General features: G+C 49.5%; 1 protein-coding gene across 2 annotated transcripts in view; it reads right to left on the bottom strand.

Moving 5' to 3' along the window:
• Nucleotides 1-23,136, bottom strand: part of LOC119374136 (26S proteasome regulatory subunit 10B) — a 398,774-nt gene that overhangs the window by 289,642 nt on the left and 85,996 nt on the right. The gene's annotated exons all lie outside the window — the stretch shown is intronic.

Genomic DNA, 23,136 nt, shown 5'->3' with positions numbered 1-23,136 from the left:
CTATAAAACTAAAAAGTGTTTTCATGTCTCACCCAGCGGTATTTTTTCAATCTTACTGGCCTCGGTTTCATACACCACAGGTGAGTTGCGTACAAGCACTTATTGGACCATTAGATGTTCAACTGAAGTTCCTTCCATTGGCAGGGAAAGGCACAACCTTGAAATCATTTTTGATGATACAAATCATGCCAAAAATTTACCTTACGAGATATTAAACGGCCTACTACAAAGGCATTTAGGGGAAATAAATACAGCAAATACTATAGCTACCGATGCCTCACATTCCGACGAAAAACCTGGCATTGGTATTTTCTCGGAGACATTCAAATGGTCATTCTCATTAGGACTTCCTGATTTCTTATCAGTATTTTCGGCGGAATTTCTAGCGGTGATTATGGCTTTACGAAAGCTGAACCCATCAACCTCAAGAGTGGCTATAGTTATAGATTTGTTATCTTTGTGTTCAGCACTCGCTGTACATAGTGATTCTCAATTATCACGTACTTTTGATTTTCTTGTTCCCAACCACGTAACTTTAATCAGATTATTCTGGGTACCGGGCCACAAAGGGATAAAAATGAATGAAATGGCGGACACTCTGGCGAAAGCCGTTCTCAGTGGTCCAATACTATCAGTTATTCCGACATCAGCAGTCATAATTCGTGACAGATTTGGAAGGCGTGTCGTAATTCAAGATTCCGGTAAAACAATAATCACTCATCTAAATGATTATCGACACCTCTTGTTCCCTTGGCGTAGGAATGTCTGTTTAACAAGAAAAGATGAAGTTATTTTTACTAAATTACGATTTCGCGTTCCAAAACTAAACTTTCATATGCATAAATCTGGTCTGGCTCCTTCCCCTCTTTGCTCGTTTTGCAGCAAGGACGAAACAGTTGAACATTATTTCTTATCATGTAACCGCTTCAATTTACTGAGGAAAAACTTTCTCAAAGCAACGTTTAATCGTATTAGATTGGATTTCATTGCTTCAATTATTCTATCCTTTGGAGCCTCCTCATTAGGTCATTGTCACCGGGATGTCTGTTCCGCTGTACAAAAATTCTTAATTGAGTCAGGGTAATTTTGATTCGGAATTTTTAAATTAGCATTATTAATATATTCTAACTATTCTATAATTCATTTTCATATGTGACCACTTTTACCTATAAATTATTCGTTTATTGGCCAATACCCCAGAGTTGGTGTGAGCCATTCATAAAGGTCATCATCATCATCATCATAATCATCATCATCATAATCATCATCATCATAATCATCATCTACATTGCTGTCACGAACGAGCGCTGCATGGTCATTGACCTTTGCGACCGAGGCGTTCGACTGAAGCTATACTGGCGATTGCATGGAGTACCCGACGACGACGTGCGAACGGCACTGGCACCCTACGGAAAAGTGACAGAAATTTCACGCGACAAATGGAAGGTTAAAGGCTGCATGGATAAAGGGTCGACGACAGGTTCAGTAACCTTGAAACTCAATGTGGGCGTTACCGTCGAAGATTTGGCCCGTCAACTGCGAGTCACTGAGGACATCGCACTCGTCCACGTCCCAGGCGGAGTACCGCTATGCCTCCGATGCCGCGGCATCGACCACATACGTCGCGAGTGCAGCGTTCCACGCTGCGGGCTCTGTCATCGTTGCGGCCACGACGAGACCCAGTGCGTGTGCTCATAAGCAAGCGTAGCAGGCCCGGCTAGGGGGGACGCATTGTCCGAGCACATAATATATGCAGCTGATGCAGGAGGCGTCACGCGAGGACATAGCGAAGAAGGAAAAATGACGACACCGGTACGTTTGCACACTCCGTGCTAAGTCGTCAACAAATCTACTCCGAAGAATGATCCCGAATCCCAGACTAAGGCTGGAAAAGCATCACCATCGAACGATGAAGAAAACCACGCCGAAGGTTCCACAGACGTCTCTTCGCCCGACGGTGAAGAAAACTCGTGTTCATCGACGTTGGCATGGCCGCCGCCAGTGGACCTGGAAAGAGGACTCGCGTAGAGAGCCAAGAATCTTCGACTTGTGCTCCCGGAGGCAGCGGGGAACCTCCCGCTAAGAGTGCAGCCTCCCGACGACAGTCTTTGAAGCCTGTGCCCAATCTGAACGGTGCCCGAAGGACTACTTCAATTCCAGCGGCTACAGCGGCGGGTCCTTCACCTCTCCCCCCCCACCCTTTTTTTTTCGCTTTTTTGTCACTGAAATGGATGTTCATGCGTTTGTTTCCCCTCAACTATGATGAATATTAAACGTGTGACCTTCGATATGCCAGTTTTGCACTGCTTGACACACGGACGTGAGTAAATATTTTGCGATACTCGCAACTTAGAACGGCTGTGAACCTTACAAATGCCATGCTTATCTCAATATTTAACACAAGAGTTCTTTCTGTGCGAAGGCGGCAATGTCAACTAAGTCGCATGATGTTAGAAAATGACATCGATTTGGTAGAGGTCCAGGAGACCAAAATTGAAAGCGAAGAGTTAACTGATCGAATGGTTGAAGTCTTTCGTGAAAGATATGATGTATGTGTGAGTCACGCAGTTCGAAGGTCTGGAAGCTGTGCTCTATGAATCCGCTAAAGCGTTGGGATTGTCAAATCTGTGTCGTGTGAGAGCGGCCACATGATTGTGTGATGTTATTATTTTTGGCGTTCCTGCGCGTGTAGATTGTATTTATGCACCCAATAGAGTGTGTGACCGAGAAGCCTTCTTTAATAGCCTTCGCCCTATGATAGAATCTGAAAGAAGTGTGATTTTGCTTGGAGATTTCAATTGTGTATGTAGACCTGAAGACAGAACGAACAATCAGAATGAAAGAGATAAAAGTGCTGACGTGTTACGAAAAATGACTGATAAAATTGAACTCGAAGATATAGGTTTAGTGCTAACAAACGGACACCAAGTAAAATACACTCACTTTCAAGGTGATACTCATTCTAAGTTGGACAGAATATACGTTCCTTTAAACTTGTGTCTCTCTATTCCATTTATGATATGAAATATGTTAGTTTTACTGACCATTCTTTGGTTATGGTTACCTTAGGTACTAAGAAAAAGGCGTCAAAATTGAACTGGGAGCTGTGGAAATTTAACAGCAAATTACTAGAGGATGAAATGTTTGTCGAAAAGATACAGAAGTACGTAGAGAATATGCTGTCGAATCAAACAAATAATTTCATGGGACTGTGGGAACAATTTAGATGCGAATTCAAGATCGCCGCCTTGGAAAGAGCGAGCGTGTTAATGCAGAAAGAAAAGAAGCAAGCAAAGAAAACGCCAGGCCTGCGCGGAAAGCGCAGCACAGTCACAGCGAAAGCTAGAAGAGCGGTATTTCTAAAGCCCGTTATAAAACTCTCTTGTGGCTACTAATACAAGTAAACTAGCAACGTACCCACTACGCCACAAATCACAATTTTTGTGGCGTTGGGAAGCACCCACCACAACATGATTCGTCATTCTACGGAGTTTGTTGATGCGACGGTTTATGACGATGAAGAATAATGGCTGAGCCATTTGTAATGGGTTGGAAGCTCTAAACGACCCACAGTTCACATCGTGTGACGCCCGGTCGTTATTTTACTCTCGCACCACGCTATATAACATAGGTCAACGTGAGAAAGAGAGAGACAGGGAAAGAACTTTATTGAGACCCTGAGGAAATGCATCATGGGAGCCTTATGGGCTTCCCTGGCAACCTATAGAACTGCACTTGCGAGGAACCCACTACGATATAAATGATAATAATTTTTTGAAGTAGGGAAGCAGCCACTATTTCATTTTTCGTCATTCTGCAGAGAACCGTGGTACCCGCTAAACACCTTTAAGGTATTCTGTGCACTTTGTTGATGCTGCGGCTGATGACGATGAAGAATTATGGGAGAGCCCTTTGTAATTGGGTTGGAAGCATTCAACAACCCACTCGTTGCGCTATTCGCATTGTGTGACGCCTGGTTATAAAATTCGCGTTGTGTGACACTTGGTTGTTATTTTGCTCTTCTACCACGCTACATTGCATGTGTTAATGTGATTCCTTCGCGACATGAAGCCTGTATAGGGTCTTTTTGCAGCGCAGTTTCAAGCACCGGCATGGCTCCGAGGTAGAACACTCGGCTCCCACGCAGGGGGCCCAGGTTCGAACCTCGTTCCATCCTGGAAATTTTTTCTTATTTCGTTTTTTTCTTATTTCGAGCGATAGTGGTTACGGACACCGGCGGCGGCGGACAACTGCGGCGCCAAAAAACGCCAGGCCTGCGCGGAAAGCGCAGCACAGTCACAGCGAAAGCTGGAAGAGCGGCATTTCTAGAGCCCGTTATAAACTCTCCTGTGGCTACTAATACAGGTACATTAGCAACGTACCCACTACGCCACAAAGCGTAATTTTTGGGAAGTTGGGAAGCACCCAGCACGACATTATTCGTTGTTCTGCAGAGAAGCGAGGTACCATATGTAAGCGATTATGGGCAGTTTGTTGATGCGGCGGTTGATGACGATGAATAATTATGGTTGCGCCCTTTGTAATGGGTTGGAAGCTTTAAACGACCCACTAGTTACGTAATGCATATTGTGTGACGCCCGGTCGTTATTTAACTGTCCCACCACGCTTTATAACACACTTTAACCGGAGAAACGTAGAGCGAGATAGAGAGAGAATTGACTTTATTGAGACCCTGAGGAAATGGGTCATGGGAGCCTTATGGGCTTCCTTGGCAACCAACAGAAGTGCACTTGCGAGGAACCCACTACGCTATAAATCATTGTAATTTTTGAGAAGTAGGGCAGTAGGCACTGTGCCATTTTTCGTCATTCTACAGACAGCCGTGGTACCTGCTAAACGCATGTGAGGCATTATGCGCACTTTGTTGATGCTGTGCGTGATGACGATGAAGAATTATGGCAGCGCTCTTTGTGATGGGTTGGAAGCATTGAACAACCTACTCGTTGCGCAATTCGCATTGTGTGACGCCTGGTTACAGAATTCGCGTTGTGCGACGCTTGGTGCTTATTATACTCTTTTACCACGCTATATTGCATATGCTAATGTGGTTCCTTCCCGACATGAAGCCTGTATAGGACCTTTTTGCAAAGCAGTTTCAAGCAACGGCATGGCTCTCATGGTATTTATCACACTTAGTATTACAGTGCACAATAATAGCACAAATAAAGCAAGCAAAAGTACAATCACATAGCGACAATATGCGCTCAAGCGTTACTAAGTGCACACTCGATGGCTAACACAACGTGCAGTAGAACGGTGAGAGTTCTTCACATCGTGTTATACTGGAAAGGTGGTGAGGCCGAGCACCTCACCAAGAGGGGGTACCAGTCCGGTCTAAAGTCCAGGTCGTCATAAATGTCCTTTAGCTGAATAGTCATGCGAATGAAGTGCATGCTTGAAGAAATGGTGGGTTCTGCGTTACGGTCCTGCATACGTGTCTTCCATAAGCTATGCATACCCATGAGGAAAAACATATCATATGGCACTTCATCAAGCAATGTTGGTATAAGATAACGTATGGTGTGAGAATTGACGACAAAACTTTTCTTCAGTGCTCTCTGAAGGACATCCCAGAAAAGAATAGCGTCTTTGCAGTTAATAAAGCAATGTTCTATTGTTTCCGGCACATCACATAGACGGCAGTTAACAGAAGAGACAAAAATACCTTTTCTTTTCAACCATGTGCTTACCGGAAGTGTTTCAGAGTGGAGTTTATAGAAAAATGTTTTTGAGGTTGAATACTGGGCTCCCACGCAGAGGGCCCAGGTTCGAACCTCGTTCCATCCTGGAATTTTTTTCTTATTTAGTTTTTTTCTTATTTCGAGCGATACTGGTTACGGACACCAGCGGCGGCGGCGGCAGCGGCGGCGGCGGACAACTACGGCACCAAAAACGGCCGGTGAAATGATCTCATAACAGCTTTCGCTGTAAAACGGCCCTTGTTGTGACCTCATAACAGCTTTCGCTGTAAAAGCAACTGCTTAGCACGCTAGACTACATGATCGATGCAGAGAGTGGCAATCCTGGCCTCTTCACGAAAGAAATCAACGAAGTAAAGGCGAAGCTCGATGGCATAGATACGGCAAGATATCGCGGAGCGATGATGAGGGCGAGGTGTGAGCGGCTTTGGCTGAGACACCCACCAAACGAGCACTGAGTGAAGACTGACGCCGTGTCGAAGGAAATTAGCGAAATTCGTTTTCGAGACACCATTACCCGCGAGAGTGAAAAGATAAAGCTTGCCTTTGTAGAATACTGTCGAAACCTTTTCAGCCTTAAAACATATGACCCCGAAAGATTTAGGACTTCGATTTTCTCTCTTATGCATAAACTAGACGGTGAAATAAGACTATCGCTTGAAAGGCCGGTAGCAGTCGCAGAAGTGGAGCAAGCCATAGACAAATTGAGCTCCGGAAAATCACCTGGGCCAGATGGTCTTGGGGGCCGCAGTGTACAAGTTTTTCAAAAGCGAATTGCCAGAAGCGCTACATCGAGTTTTACTTGAATGTTATGATAAGAAAGTAACACCTTCGTCATTTTGAACATCCCACGTTATACTGATTCCTAAAACTAACGAACCGTCGAAACTCCTCTCAGTAGAAGCATATCGACCGATAACTTTAACAAACACCGATTACAAGGTTTTCGTGAAAGTTTTAGCTCGCAGCTTTCAAAGTGTTATGTCCTTTGTCGGTGCTCATCAGACCTGTGGAATTAAAGGCAGGTCTATTTTTACAAATATTCATGCAGCAAGAACTGTTCCCGAACGTTGTGATGCTATGGAGGGTCGAAGTGCTATGATTCAACTAGACTTAAACAAAGCTTTTGACAGAGTGACACATGAGACATTGTTTCTTATAGTGGAACACGTGAATGTGGAAAAAGTAATTCTCGATAGTGTTAGAATTGTGTTTGACAAATGTGCAGCGACATTAGTGACAAACAGAAAATTGAGTGAATGTATTTCCACTGAAACCTCTGTTAAACAGGAATGTTGTTTGTCGTCCCTCCTTTTTGATCTGTATTTAGAACCCTTTTATTTAAAAGTTCTTGGAAATCGAAATGTTCATGGCTAGACCTTTTTCAATAGCGAAGTCGAGGTTATCGCTTAAGCGGATGATGTAGCTGTCTTTTGCACGTATGAAAGGAGTGTGCATGAGGTAATTGTAGGCGCTAAAGATTTCTGTAATGCAACTGGAATCGTGATTAGCTGGACAAAATGTCTGGACTTCTGGCACGGGGACTGGGAGCATGCTGTAGACGGTATGCGACATACCGTAGAGCACAATGCCCGGAAACCGTTTAGGAGCGCCGCTCAATCAATACAAACGCAGTAAAGACTACTGGGCAGGCGAAGCAAAAAGAGCAAAACAGAAAAGTGGGGTGGACATAATTTTTCCGCGTTTACGAGAGCGGCTGTCTACCTGCCACGGTGGTCTAGTGGTTATGGTGCTCGACTGCCCTCCTGCTGGTCGCGTGATCGAATCCCGGCCGCGGCGGCAGCAATTTCGATGGAGGCGAAAATGCTTGAGGCCCGTGTACTTAGATTTAGGTGCCCGTTAAAGAACACTAATATAATAATATCTGGGGCTTAACGTCCCAAAACCACGATATGATTATGAGAGACGCCGTAGTGGAGGGCTCCGGAAATTTCGACCCCCTGGGGTTCTTTAACGTGCACCTAAAGCTAAGTACACGGGCCTCAAACATTTTCGCCTCCATCGAAAATGCAGCCGCCGCGGCCGGGGTTCGATCCCGCGACCTGCGGGTGTTAAAGAACACTAGATGATCAAAATTTCCGGAGCCCTCCACTACGGCGTCTCTCATAATCAAATCGTGGTTCGGGACGTTAAACCGCAACAATTAAAAAAAATTAATCAGAGCGGCTGTCTGTAAAGTCTTTTTGATCGCTAAAATATATTATGTGCTACACGTTTTAAGCATGGCCAGAGTTTCAGTTCAGAAGTTGCACAAGGTTTTTGCAGTGTTTTTTATCTGGGGATCATCTTCGGAGCGCACGAGCCGTTCCAACCTTTTTCATCGGCTTAAGGGCGGTCTCGCACGCACTATCGCATTTGTTCTTCAAACAAGTTGTGACGAGGTTTTTTGTCTTACGAGACCAGAGCGATCATTTTCTTCGATTGGTATTCCAAATGCGATTACGAGATTCATTGCAAGACTTGGTAATTTCAACGTATTCCTTGAGGAAGCAGAAATTGTCGACCTTTTTATGTAGCCTCAATGGAGCCTCGTAAGGCAAGATTTTTCTCACAGTACTTAGCGGTTGTGACGCGTAAACGTTTCTATTCGGTTATTCCAGCGACGCAGGCGGCACCACGCGGCCCTGCTCCGAAGCTGGTACACGGTGATGTGACCGGCATTGAACGTCGCTTCACATTCATTCAAACATCTTTGCGTTTCTTTAGCGATAGAAGGTATCGTCTGCAGCGAAACTAGAGGGCCTGATGAGCTTTGTTGCTCGAGACGCGCACGCTTGCGAGATCGCCTCATCACCCTTTCGTCCGCCATTTTGACCTACCGTTGCGCCGCCTATAGTCGCTGGAATGATCGAATAGGGATTTAATTGATGTGTTTTTGCCGGTTGCTTTGTATCGCAGATTGTATCACTTAGGCCGTGATCGTGAAGTGCTCAAGCGGGTAAAACGACTGCCAGGGAAACCGTGAATAAAATCTTTCTTTTTTCAACTGCACACGGGCACCATCCCTGCAAAGCCATGGTTGCAAAGCAGAGGCCTCTTGTTGTATGGTCGGTTAACTATCTTATTTGTCGATCACGGTCACATGTGATCGACGATCACATGTGACCGTCGATCACATGTTTCTTGACTGTCATGACGCGATTTTCGTTTGCGACGTGATTCAGCGGACGTGAAAAAAAGACTTGCCCTTAAAGGGACATTAAAGAGCAAAACGATTTTTCTCGTATTAGTAAACTACTCTTTCACGATACCAAAAACGCCAAACTTGCTGCGAGAAGACTCTTCGTAAGCGAGAAATCGCGCAAAAAGAAAATGTGGTGGCGTCGCCACCTTGAAGTTTCCGCACCATTAGCCGTGACGTCACATAGTTTGACGGCGCTTACTTGGGCCTACCTAGTTCCTTAACGGCAAAAAGAAGTATACTCCCACGCCCGCTTCTTCTTTTATTTTGATGTGTTCGAGTTTGGCCAGCAAGAACGGTTATCAACGCTCGACGCTGGCCGCGAAGCAGTGTTCGAGAAGCTTCACGATTTTAGTAGATCGTTTTGTTAAGGTTGCGCGCCGCACGCGAATGTTCCAACTTTGTCGAGAGATAACGCCGCCACCAGCGATATTGCTGGAAAGTTCCATAGCGCCTGTATAAAAGCCGACGCGCTTGACCGCTTGTCAGTTGATCGACGGACGACGCCCTGTTCGCCGCTATCACTGTACAGCGTGTATTGCTGTAGTTCCAGTTCTCATTTTCGGGCCACAAGTTAGGCCAAATAAACAGTTTCATCCTGCAAACGCCGACTGCTGTCTTCGTCGACGTCACGACCACGTGACATCTGGTGGAGGTGCTGCTTCTTCCATGATCCGGACGCCCCCGCGAAGCGCTGACCCAAGCCCAAGCCGCGAGGAGGACGACGGCAAAGAAAACCCGGATCGTCGAACAAGCCGCAGGCAGAAGGGACTGCAGCCAGAGCGCGGGCTCCTTCCCGAACAAACCAGGCAGCCCAAGGTCCCAACACCGACCGCAGCGACGATGACCGACCCCGTGCAGCCTGCGCCGATCCTACTCCGGCAGCCCAAGGAGCCGCCAACCTTCCGCGGGTCGTCATTCGAAGACCCGGAAACCTGGCTCGAGACTTTCGAAAGGGTCTCAACATTCAACAACTGGGACTCCGAGGACAAGCTGCGTCACGTTTACTTTTGCCTTGAAGACGCAGCAAGGACCTGGTTCGAGAATCGGGAGTCCACTCTTCGAACTTGGGACGCCTTTCGCAGCGCTTTCTTGCAGACGTTTGCAAGCGCCGTCAGAAAAGAAAGGGCCGCAGCCTTGCTAGAGACGCGGGTCCAACTCCCAAATGAAAGTGTTGCCATCTTTGGAGAGGAAATGACCAGACTGTTCCGCCACGCTGACCCAGCCATGCCTGAGGACAAGAAAGTCAGGTTGCTCATGCGAGGGGTAAGGCAAGAGCTCTTCGCTGGGCTGATGCGGAACCCACCCTCGACAGTCCAAGAATTCATCTCAGAGGCGACGACGATTGAGAAGACCCTGGAAATGCGCAACCGCCAGTATAATCGCCGATCGATTCAAGACAGCCCAGCTGTCCATGCCGTCGGCTCCGACGACCTGCGTGAAACGATCCGAGCGATCGTGCGGGAAGAACTGCGCAAGCTTTTACCCTTACCACAGCCTGAAGTTGCTTCGATTGCTGACATCGTCCGAGAGGAAATACAGCAGTCTCTGGGCACCCCCGAGTCAGCGCAGCCACAGCTGCAAGCAGTGAGCTATGCCGCTGCAGCCCGACGCAACGCCCCCCCCCTCCTCGCCCACGTCAAGACGCCGCGCCACCCCAGCAGTTCCGCCGCCAGGCACCACCGCCGCCGCCACCGACGTCATACCGCCCGCCAGCCGGCCAGCAATACGCGCCGAGGAAGACCGACGTTTGGCGCGCCCCCGACCACCGCCCACTCTGCTACCATTGCGGGGAAGCTGGCCATACTTACCGCCGCTTCCATTACCGACAGATGGGACTGCGTGGGTTCGCCATCGACGCACCGCGTCCACAGTGAGGGGAAAGACCACGCGACATCGCCGAGTACCTCGCGGGAACGCAATGGACGCCCCGACAACCTTCCCGTTCGCCGTCGCCAGGCCGCTACGTCTCCCCCCAACGCCGACCATACACTGGCCCAACGCGAGGCCGGTCACCCAGCCCGTATCTGGAAAACTAAGGGCAGCAACCGATGGAGGTGCGGTTGCTGTACGACGAAATACCGAAGACCCTCCGCCACCGACGCCGCCGCCACGACGAAGGCTTCAGGACACGACGCGAACCCTTGACGACGAAACCTCGGGGACCGAAGTAGACCTGACGACGCAACGTGGAAGCAGCGGAACAAATCGACGTAGCCGTGACCCGACGCCACGACCTAACTGCAACGCAAGACGACGAACTAGCGACCTCGACGTTCTTATCGACGGCCACAGCGTCACGGCCCTCGTCGACACCGGAGCCGACTATTTGTCATCAGTGGACCGTTCGCCACGAAGCTGAAGAAAGTTAGGACAGCCTGGGAAGGCCCCGAAATCCGGACAGCTGGAGGTCACCTAGTAACACCGGCAGGAATCTGCACAGCGAGGGTCTCCATCAACAACCGGATTTACCCCGCAATCTTCGTTGTCCTTCAGCATTGCTCCCGAGATGTCATCCTTGGTATGGACTTCTTAGGCCTTCATGGTGCAGTCAGCGACCTTAGATCCAAGTCGATAACACTATCTACAGAAAAAGCATTACCGCGGTACACGCCGCCAGGGAAGCATGCCTTGAAGGTGCTGGAAGACCAGGTCACCATTCCCCCTCGCTCCAGCGTCATCATTTCCGTCGGCACTCAGAAATCAGCAGACCTGGAAGGCGTTGTTGAAGGCGACCAGCACCACTTAATTAACCGCAAGATTTGCGTCGCAAGAGGAGTAGCAGAGCTGCGGGCAGGGAAAGCAACAGTTATGCTCACGAATTTCAGCAACGAGTACAAGCACGTGAGCAAAGGCACGACGGTCGCCTACATCGAAGAAATCGTAGAAGCCAGCAATGCTTTCGGCCTCACCGATTCTCCCGAGCCTACTCCGACGAATAAAGTGCCGCAACCAGCTTTAGACATCAATCCCAGCCTTCAGAAGCACAAACAAGAACAGCTCAAAACCCTGCTCTTGCAATACAAGGACTGCTTTTCGTCGTCGTCAAGAATTCGGCAGACTCCCGTGGCAAAACATCGCATCATAACAGAGGAAAGCGCCAGGCCACTCCGTCAGAGCCCGTACAGAGTTTCGACGCGAGAACGCGAGGCCGTGAAGAAACAGGTCGACGAAATGCTACGCGACGACATCATCCAGCCGTCGAAGAGTCCGTGGGCATCCCCGGTGGTGCTAGTGAAGAAGAAGGATGGGACTGTACGTTTTTGCGTCGATATCGTCGCCTGAACGAAGTCACGAAGAAGGACGTGTATCCCCTTCCCCGGATAGACGACACCCTGGATCGATTACACAACGCTAAGTACTTTTCGTCGATGGACCTCAAGACCGGTTACTGGCAAATAGAAGTCGACGAGAGAGACCGAGAAAAGACTGCTTTTATAACACCAGACGGCCTGTTCGAGTTCAAGGTCATGCCCTTTGGTCTTTGCTCGGCACCTGCGACTTTTCAACGGATTATGGATGCAGTACTGGCCGGCTTGAAGTGGCAGACGTGCCTCGTGTACTTGGACGACGTCGTTGTGTTTTCCTCAAACTTCGATGAACACCTTCGGCGCCTTGAAGTTGTACTTCAAGCAGTCAAGACCTCCGGACTCACCTTGAAGCCTGAAAAGTGCCGCTTCGCGTACGAGGAGCTCTTGTTCTTGGGTCACGTGATCAGCAAGGATGGTGTTCGCCCGGACCCGCGGAAAACAGCTGCCATCGCTGACTTCCCGACGCCCACCGACAAGAAGGCCGTACGCCGTTTTCTCGGCTTGTGCGCCTATTACAGACGTTTCGTCAAGGAATTTTCACGTATCGCCGAACCACTGACGCAACTCACGAAGGCCGGCGTCGAATTCAGGTGGGAAACGTCGCAAGTTCAAGCATTTCAAGAATTGAAACGACGCCTGCAGACGCCTCCGATACTTGCGCATTTCGACGAATACGCCGATACGGAAATCCACACCGACGCAAGCAGCGCAGGACTCGGCGCCGTCCTTGTGCAAAAGACCGACGGATTCGAAAGGGTCATCAGTTACGCTAGCCGGTCGCTATCAAAGGCAGAAATCAACTACTCCACAACAGAAAAGGAGTGCCTGGCCATCATCTGGGCTACATCGAAGTTTCGCCCCTACCTCTACGGCCGGCCCTTCAAAGTTGTGAGCGACCACCACGCCTTGTGTTGTCTAGCTAACTTGAAGGACCCTTCAGGTCGCCTCGCACGGTGGAGCCTATGACTTCAAGAATTTGACATAACCGTCGTTTACAAGTCCGGAAGAAAACACTCCGACGCTGACTGCCTGTCCCGCGCCCCGTCGACCCACCGCCGCAAGACGACATGGAGAATGACTGCTTCTTGGGAACCATAAGTGCCGATAACTTCGCCGAACGACAGCGCGCGGACCCAGAACTCAGGGGCCTCGTGGAATACCTCGAGCGCAGGACCACCGTTGTTCCCAAGGTATTCACGCGAGGACTGACGTCGTTTTTCTTGCGCGACGGTGTTCTCCTTAAGATGAACTTCTCGCCGCTTCGAGCCGATTCCCTTCTCGTAGTGCCCTCGACATCGCGACCAGAGGTCCTCCAGGCTCTGCATGACGACCCGACGTCTGGACACTGGGTGTTTGTCGCACGCTCGCAAGAATGCAGGAAAAGTGCTACTGGCCGCGCCTTGTCACCGACGTAACTCGCTACGTAAAGACCTGCCGGGACTGTCAGCGACGCAAGACACCGCCCACTAGGCCAGCCGGACTTCTGCAGCCTATCGAGCCACCTCGACGGCCGTTCCAGCAAATTGGGATGGACTTACTGGGGCCGTTCCCGACGTCCAATACCGGAAACAAGTGGATCGTCGTAGCTACCGACTACCTCACCCGCTACGCCGAGACAAGGGCCCTACCCAGAGGCAGTGCCGCCGAGGTAGCGAAGTGCTTCGTTGAGAACATCCTCCTGCGTCATGGCGCCCCAGAGGTCCTCATCACCGACAGAGGTACGGCGTTTACTGCTGACCTAACTCAGGCAATACTGAGATACAGCCAAACAAGCAACCGCCGGACCACAGCGTACCACCCACACACCAATGGCCTCACCGAGCGGCTAAACAAGACCGTCGCCGACATGCTGGCCATGTATGTCGACGTCGAACACAAGACGTGGGGTGCCGTCCTTCCGTATGTGACCTTCGCATACAACACGGCCATGCAAGAAACGACGCAAATGACGCCGTACAAGCTGGTCTACGGAAGGAGCCCAGCAACGACGCTCGACGCAACGCTCCCAACCGCCACCGACGAAGACGATCTCGACGTTGCCGCCTATTTGCAACGCACCGAAGAAGCTCGACAGCTCGCCCGCCTGCGCATGAAGAACCAGCAGAGGGTCGACAGCCGTCACTATAATCTTCGACGACGCCACATGGAGTACCAACCCGGTGACCGTGTGTGGGTCTGGACGCCGATACGCCGACGTGGGCTCAGTGAAAAACTTCTTCGGCGATACTTCGGGCCATACAAGGTGCTTCGACGTCACGGCGCTCTTGACTACGAGGTCGTCCCGGACGGCATTACGAACTCCCAGCGACGCCGCGCACGACCTGAAGTCGTCCATGTCGTGCGCCTTAAGCCGTTTCTTGCGCGTTAGCGAACCTGGGGACTCTAGTTTTTCCTTTGTTATTGTAATTTATTTGTGTATGCACTTGTTTTTTTCCTTTCCATGTTCTGTTGCAAGCATCGGGACGATGCTTTTTCAGAGGGGGGCAATGCCACGCCCGCTTCTTCTTTTATTTTGATGTGTTCGAGCTTGACCAGCAAGGACGGTTATCAACGCTCGACGCTGGCCGCGAAGCAGTGTTCGAGAAGCTTCACGATTTTAGTAGATCGTTTTGTGAAGATTGCGCGCCGCACGCGAATGTTCCAGCTTTGTCGAGAGATAACGCCGCCACCAGCGATATTGCTGGAAAGTTCCATAGCGCCTGTATAAAAGCCGACGCGCTTGACCGCTTGTCAGTTGATCGACGGACGACACCCTGTTCGCCGCTATCATTGTACAGCGTGTATTGCTGTAGTTCCAGTTCTCATTTTCCGGCCACAAGTTCGGCCAAATAAACAGTTTCATCCTGCAAACGCCGACTGCTGTCTTCGTCGACGTCACGACCACGTGACAATACTGTCCTCTGAGATGGCCATGGAGTTAACATACCAAGTTTGAGGAAATTTTGTTGAGTCAATGGCGCCAAAATACGATAAATGCTCTTTGAAATTCATGACGTCACGCTTGGAAATTTTGGCGCGTAATTTAAAAATGTAATTTGAACTTGATTTTCTCCTTTATTAATACACCTATGATGGTGAAAATAACGAAATTATAGTTCTCAAAGTACAATTTATCAATCGAAAACGATTCATTGTATCTTTTAACACGAAAGTGTTTTATGCCGGGGTCCACCAAGTACATCCGTCACGGATATGACGTTGATAAAATGGACGCCAACGGGTGAGAAAGAAAACCAAGAAAAAGATACCCCGCTGGGAATCGAACCCACGACGTTGCGGCCGCGACGGCAAGCGCCCGACGCTCTACCGACTAAGCCAACTCGGGAGATGCTAGGCACGGCGCGAACGCGCCTTATATCTTTCACACCTTCTCTTTCGCGGCGGGCGGAGCGGGGCGGTGCCGCCGTCTGTGAGAGGTGAAAAGAAGTAATGCTTCACGATCGACACTTACTAGCGCTTACTCCGAGATTGCACGTGATATCGGAGGTCATGGTTAAAGCGTCTCGATACCAGAGAGGTAGACTGGCCGCGCTGGCGTCGCCGAGGCACCCTTGACGCAGTTACGTTCTTTGCCTTTGGATTCGTGTTAGCGTGCGTCGGCTCATCGGAGTAGTGCAGCTTCCACGTGCACGAACGGGATTTCTCTGCCGCCGACTGCTTCAATTGCGAGAGCACCGACTAACAAAACTGCTGCAATATGCGTTGCAGAAAGGACGCGATTTCGACGGGCGAATGTCGTGCCTTGGTGGAGCGAGAGCAGCGCCTGCGAGACAGAGGCCAGCGGGACGCACGCGTTTGCGGCTCAGGCTACGAACCTCTACCTCCCGCGTTGCTGAAGTGCAGTGTAGAGGTGTGCACGGGCCCCGGGTAGCCCGAAAGCCCGAGCCCGACCCGGCCCGCGGGCCGGGCTCGGGCGGGCCGACGTATTTTGACCTCGGGCCCGGGCCGGGCTCGGGCTACTTGGAGTTTTATCGGGCCGGGCTCGGGCCCGGCGCAAAGCCCGACTCAAGCCCGAAATATAAAGGATGAGCGGGAATTGTTTTCCAGAACGCATACAGCGCCTTTTCAGCGACCGCCCTTTACCGATTTTCCTTTCCATTGCAGTTGGGATGGGTGCTATGAGCGTCCCCTTTATAACGGGGCGGTGACATGTCTGCCACCAGGCTCGAAGGATAAAAAAAGAAAAAAAAAGATAAAAAAAACTTCCTTGTTTCATGTTGTCCTAATGCCTTATCTACATTGATTAAATCTACGTTACTATAACAAAAAATATAAATTCACAGTCCATCTCTCTGCCTCTTAAGGCAGAATAACCTTTTTTCCCCCAATTATTTATTTTTGTACTTTATCTCTACTTTTCTGCCACCAATACTCTAACCGTCTCTTACTTATTTCTATCGCGGGCGTGTTCAGCTTTCCATTGTTGTCCCTAAAACCCAAGGCTTCATGTAGACTCGTGCCCACACGTATACCTGGGTGAATATCGCCACATTCAATCAGTACATGTTCCATCGTTTCCTTAGTTCCCCCGCAGCATGTACATAGTTCTTCTTCGTTACTGAATCTCGCTTTATAACTACGCGTTCTCAGGCAGCCCGACCTTGCTTCAAACAGTAAAGCGCAGTTCAGCGAGTGGAGCGACAGTAGTGAGATGTAGCAGTTACAAAAGACGAGCTCTCCGATTATCTCTCTATGGAATCGCCCTCCTGTCCATCTGAAGATTTAGTCTTCTGGAAAAATAAGCAGCAGAGATATCCCAAGCTTGCCAGGCTGGCAAAAAGGATATTAGCAGTTCCGGCGATGAGTGCAAGCAGCGAACGTAACTTCAGTTCGGCGGGCTACATAATGCAAAAGCACCGCACTTCGTTTAAGCCGGAATCGTTGGACTGCCTGCTGTCTTTGTACGACAATTTGTAATCTGTGTAACAGAGACTGTTCGTCGTGTGTCGTCTGATCATATTTGATATGCTCAACAAAATGCCAAATTACCGGAAAACGATGTTTGGTTTCCGCAGGAAACCTTCAAAAAGCCGGGCCGGGCCGGGCCTGGGATTGTGTTTTCGTACGTCGGGCCGGGCCGGGCGGGCTCGCAGCCCTTTGCCGTCGGGCTCGGGCGGGCCTTAGACAAAGTCAGCGGGCCCGGGCCGGGCTCGGGCTCGGAAATACGGCCCGTGCACAGCTCTAGTGCAGTGTGTGTTATGTATGCATGAGCACAGGCGTCGGCTACCCATTACTAGAAAGCGCACACCGTGCCGTTTCTCTCCTTAATTGACGACGCTTTGAAGAAGCGCATACCGGGTACCAATGTTGATTATGAACTTGTTGATATCATCCTTACGCGCGATTCACGATTCGCTGTGTCCAAATATATGTTCACACCGTCAGCTACCTCAACGGTTTAATCATGATCATGGGCGTTAGTATTCGCGATAGAGACATGCTGTCAACATGGGTGCATCCACGTCAAACGGTGCTATAGCTGCCAAGCACGAATAGACACTGTACAAGCTCTCATATATCACTACACAATAAGCACTACTTCTGTGAAGACACGTTTCACTTTCGTGTTATACCGATTCCTATGACGGAGGGATCAGCCATGTTTTTTTAGTGTCCCTTTAAGCCCCTTCGGGATTCACTACTTGCCCTGCGCGGTAATTGATGAAGCATCATGCGATATATTTATGCTCATGTGCTTGCATAGTGTCCGGCGTACAAGAATGGACATCAGATATGCGCATTTGAATGTGTTTGCGGCAAATCATTACTTTTTGCAGGATGTGATCAGAGGCGTAGCCAGAAATCTTTTTCAGGGGGGGGGGTTCAACCATACTTTATGTATGTTCGTACGTGCGTATGTATGTGTGCGCGTATATATACGCAAGAAAAATTGAAAATTTTCGGGGAGGGGGGTTGCACCCCCCTTGGCTACGCCCCTGGAGGTGATCTATATGCGAGATGTGTTTAAGGCACTAAGTGATCCCCCAGATTGGATAACAGCTCTAGATGAACTTGTTCAAGCTAAGTATTTTTTCATATAAACGATCTACGCGAATGGCTAGTCATCTGACCCGTTTGTGTTGTAGTATGCCTTTTTTTCGTGTACTTTCTCTGAGTCAAGGCAATAAAAAAAAGTATAGCTGAGTGGTTAGGACGCCCGCCTTCGGATCGAGGGTGCGCGGGTTCGAGGTGCCCCTCGTGAAGAATTTTCTCTTTCGCTTTCTTTATATCTTTCTTTCCGTCTCTGTGTTCGTTTCTCTCTTTCTTTATCTCTCTTTCTCTGTACTCGTTCTCAGGGTAACTACAGGCCATGCCGTAGCGGTGAGTAGTGGGATATGCCAAAATTCTGTGGCACATGCCGTTTCATAATGATACTTTACAGGCATGGTCACACAGTTTACGCTAAGCTAGAACGGCTTCGCTGTTAACACGTCTCATAAAAGTAGAACTCGATGGTGCTGGTTCAAGGTAAGAGTTGTACTGAATGCACAGGATATCGGAGCATAACTTGCGATAAGGGCCATTGAACTGTCAGGTCAATTAATTAAGGTTAATTGACTTCAGACATAACTAATTAGCGCCAGGAAGCACAACGGACAGTGATGACAAAAGGCAGGGCGCAAGCAACAGGTGCAAAAAAAAACGACAACGGGCCTTGTCCGTTGTCCCCTTTTTTGCGCTAATTAGTTATGACTGAAGTCAATTCGCAAAAGCTAGCCCAACTCACATTTATAATATTAATTGATTGAGTTAATTGAAAGATTGTTAGCAGCTGGGATCACTGCGGCGCATAGCGAAGCAGATCTAAACCACGCGCTTCCTTCTGCGCAGAGAGAGAGAGAGAACGTAGCACCCGTGATTCGCTTAGGCAGCGCGTGAAACACCAAGTCAACCACAGGAATAGACCAGGGCCCACGAACCCGACGTGCGAGTCCCACTACCAGACACCAAAGTCAAGAATCAGGGGCGCCTCCAGAATTTTTATTGCGATAGCAATTATATGGACTCTTTCGGCGCATTTTTGCCGTCACCGTCATGCCCCGGATATGTATATGTATGTTTATATAAATTAGGGCAAGAAATAAAAATACTTCAGAAGAAAAAAATCCCGAAGCGCTCGACCGGCGTTTCGAAACTGCGACCCCTCGCTCCGCAGCTTGCAGCCTTAGACAATTACGCCATGCCCCATTCGGTCTCTTTGATACTAGCGGCAGAATACAAACGCACGTTACGCAGGTGAAGTATAACCATCTCAGCGCACGCTCGCGCGAAAGAGGAGTCGTCTTTCTCTTGTTCTTCGAGCGCCTTGATGATGATAGTAATACAGGTGAAGTAACATATAGCATAGCTAACTGTATCATGCGGCGCTCGCTCCACGCCGGCGCGTGGTCTACTTTGATAGAAGTAAAGAAGAAGTAAGAAGGACAAAGAAGTGCGTTTGCGCTGCAATTTTAGCCTCAGGAACATGTACCAACTAGAGCCAAATGACGTTTTATTGTAGTGACCACAATCGATGCTCGTAGGGAACGCGAGCCGTGGCTTCACGTGCCACTGCCAAGCGCCGTCTTTATTTCTTCTCTTGAAGTCGCGCGCTCTGCAGTTTTGTTTGCCGCCCGAACGAAGGCGCTGCAGGGTCTTGCGACAACATGAATGCAAGATTCCGAGAGTGGCTTGCATTCTGCGCATGCTTCCTGGCCGCTCGCAAATTTCTTGTGTCCCCAATTCTAATACTGTTTAGTGTTTCGCAAGAGTTGGGATGTGCGCCTTCGACCTGTACTTTGACATACAGGGTGTGTTCGACCGTGCTCACACGATCATCTCTTGAGGGGGAGTTTTGTACGTCTTGTGCTTTCACCAAAGTTTGCGTTGAAGCTATAGACCACACGAAGGTCACTTTGCTCGCTGCAGGGGCCGCGTTTGCGAAAGGAGTGATCTGCCAGCTTGAAGAGCCAAAGTAGGGTTTAGTGAATTGACAACTGTGATAGTTTGCGCTGGTCCTACCTGCGTGTTATTTTCATGAGTTCTATGTGTCTCAGCAGCGAGCTGCAAGTGTCGAGCTGTGACAATTGTTAGCTCGCACTCGCCTTGTGTGTTTTATTTTCCTGCGTCTTTTGTGTTTGACCAGTGTGCAGCAAGTTTCCAGCTGCTTGCCGTTCTTCCCGTGGCATTCTAATTTCTTGCTATCGCATTCGTTGCTTCGCCCTTGTGGCGAAACTGGCTTTTAACACGAAAGTGTTTTATGCCGGGGTCCACCAAGTACATCCGTCACGGATATGACGTTGATAAAATGGACGCCAACGGGTGAGAAAGAAAACCAAGAAAAAGATACCCCGCTGGGAATCGAACCCACGACGTTGCGGCCGCGACGGCAAGCGCCCGACGCTCTACCGACTAAGCCAACTCGGGAGATGCTAGGCACGGCGCGAACGCGCCTTATATCTTTCACACCTTCTCTTTCGCGGCGGGCGGAGCGGGGCGGTGCCGCCGTCTGTGAGAGGTGAAAAGAAGTAATGCTTCACGATCGACACTTACTAGCGCTTACTCCGAGATTGCACGTGATATCGGAGGTCATGGTTAAAGCGTCTCGATACCAGAGAGGTAGACTGGCCGCGCTGGCGTCGCCGAGGCACCCTTGACGCAGTTACGTTCTTTGCCTTTGGATTCGTGTTAGCGTGCGTCGGCTCATCGGAGTAGTGCAGCTTCCACGTGCACGAACGGGATTTCTCTGCCGCCGACTGCTTCAATTGCGAGAGCACCGACTAACAAAACTGCTGCAATATGCGTTGCAGAAAGGACGCGATTTCGACGGGCGAATGTCGTGCCTTGGTGGAGCGAGAGCAGCGCCTGCGAGACAGAGGCCAGCGGGACGCACGCGTTTGCGGCTCAGGCTACGAACCTCTACCTCCCGCGTTGCTGAAGTGCAGTGTAGAGGTGTGCACGGGCCCCGGGTAGCCCGAAAGCCCGAGCCCGACCCGGCCCGCGGGCCGGGCTCGGGCGGGCCGACGTATTTTGACCTCGGGCCCGGGCCGGGCTCGGGCTACTTGGAGTTTTATCGGGCCGGGCTCGGGCCCGGCGCAAAGCCCGACTCAAGCCCGAAATATAAAGGATGAGCGGGAATTGTTTTCCAGAACGCATACAGCGCCTTTTCAGCGACCGCCCTTTACCGATTTTCCTTTCCATTGCAGTTGGGATGGGTGCTATGAGCGTCCCCTTTATAACGGGGCGGTGACATGTCTGCCACCAGGCTCGAAGGATAAAAAAAGAAAAAAAAAAGATAAAAAAAAACTTCCTTGTTTCATGTTGTCCTAATGCCTTATCTACATTGATTAAATCTACGTTACTATAACAAAAAATATAAATTCACAGTCCATCTCTCTGCCTCTTAAGGCAGAATAACCTTTTTTCCCCCAATTATTTATTTTTGTACTTTATCTCTACTTTTCTGCCACCAATACTCTAACCGTCTCTTACTTATTTCTATCGCGGGCGTGTTCAGCTTTCCATTGTTGTCCCTAAAACCCAAGGCTTCATGTAGACTCGTGCCCACACGTATACCTGGGTGAATATCGCCACATTCAATCAGTACATGTTCCATCGTTTCCTTAGTTCCCCCGCAGCATGTACATAGTTCTTCTTCGTTACTGAATCTCGCTTTATAACTACGCGTTCTCAGGCAGCCCGACCTTGCTTCAAACAGTAAAGCGCAGTTCAGCGAGTGGAGCGACAGTAGTGAGATGTAGCAGTTACAAAAGACGAGCTCTCCGATTATCTCTCTATGGAATCGCCCTCCTGTCCATCTGAAGATTTAGTCTTCTGGAAAAATAAGCAGCAGAGATATCCCAAGCTTGCCAGGCTGGCAAAAAGGATATTAGCAGTTCCGGCGATGAGTGCAAGCAGCGAACGTAACTTCAGTTCGGCGGGCTACATAATGCAAAAGCACCGCACTTCGTTTAAGCCGGAATCGTTGGACTGCCTGCTGTCTTTGTACGACAATTTGTAATCTGTGTAACAGAGACTGTTCGTCGTGTGTCGTCTGATCATATTTGATATGCTCAACAAAATGCCAAATTACCGGAAAACGATGTTTGGTTTCCGCAGGAAACCTTCAAAAAGCCGGGCCGGGCCGGGCCTGGGATTGTGTTTTCGTACGTCGGGCCGGGCCGGGCGGGCTCGCAGCCCTTTGCCGTCGGGCTCGGGCGGGCCTTAGACAAAGTCAGCGGGCCCGGGCCGGGCTCGGGCTCGGAAATACGGCCCGTGCACAGCTCTAGTGCAGTGTGTGTTATGTATGCATGAGCACAGGCGTCGGCTACCCATTACTAGAAAGCGCACACCGTGCCGTTTCTCTCCTTAATTGACGACGCTTTGAAGAAGCGCATACCGGGTACCAATGTTGATTATGAACTTGTTGATATCATCCTTACGCGCGATTCACGATTCGCTGTGTCCAAATATATGTTCACACCGTCAGCTACCTCAACGGTTTAATCATGATCATGGGCGTTAGTATTCGCGATAGAGACATGCTGTCAACATGGGTGCATCCACGTCAAACGGTGCTATAGCTGCCAAGCACGAATAGACACTGTACAAGCTCTCATATATCACTACACAATAAGCACTACTTCTGTGAAGACACGTTTCACTTTCGTGTTATACCGATTCCTATGACGGAGGGATCAGCCATGTTTTTTTCTTTTCGTACTGTTTTATTCTTGTTTTTTTTTGGCAGGGGTTTCTTGCGTGTTTCCTCAATATTATTATAGTGACGATAAGATAGCCGGCTCTTTCTCCCTAGAGCCGGCTATCTCATCGTCACTATAATAATATTGAAGAAACAAGCTTGAGGAAACAGGCTTCGGGCAGGGGTGGCCCTTACACCAGTTGTTATCTCAACATGGAACTG

Source organism: Rhipicephalus sanguineus, chromosome 11, assembly GCF_013339695.2.
Source record: "Rhipicephalus sanguineus isolate Rsan-2018 chromosome 11, BIME_Rsan_1.4, whole genome shotgun sequence".
Taxonomy (NCBI): domain Eukaryota; kingdom Metazoa; phylum Arthropoda; class Arachnida; order Ixodida; family Ixodidae; genus Rhipicephalus; species Rhipicephalus sanguineus.
The sequence above is the reverse complement of the archived record's forward strand: the minus strand, read 5'-3'. Positions and strand labels throughout refer to the sequence as shown.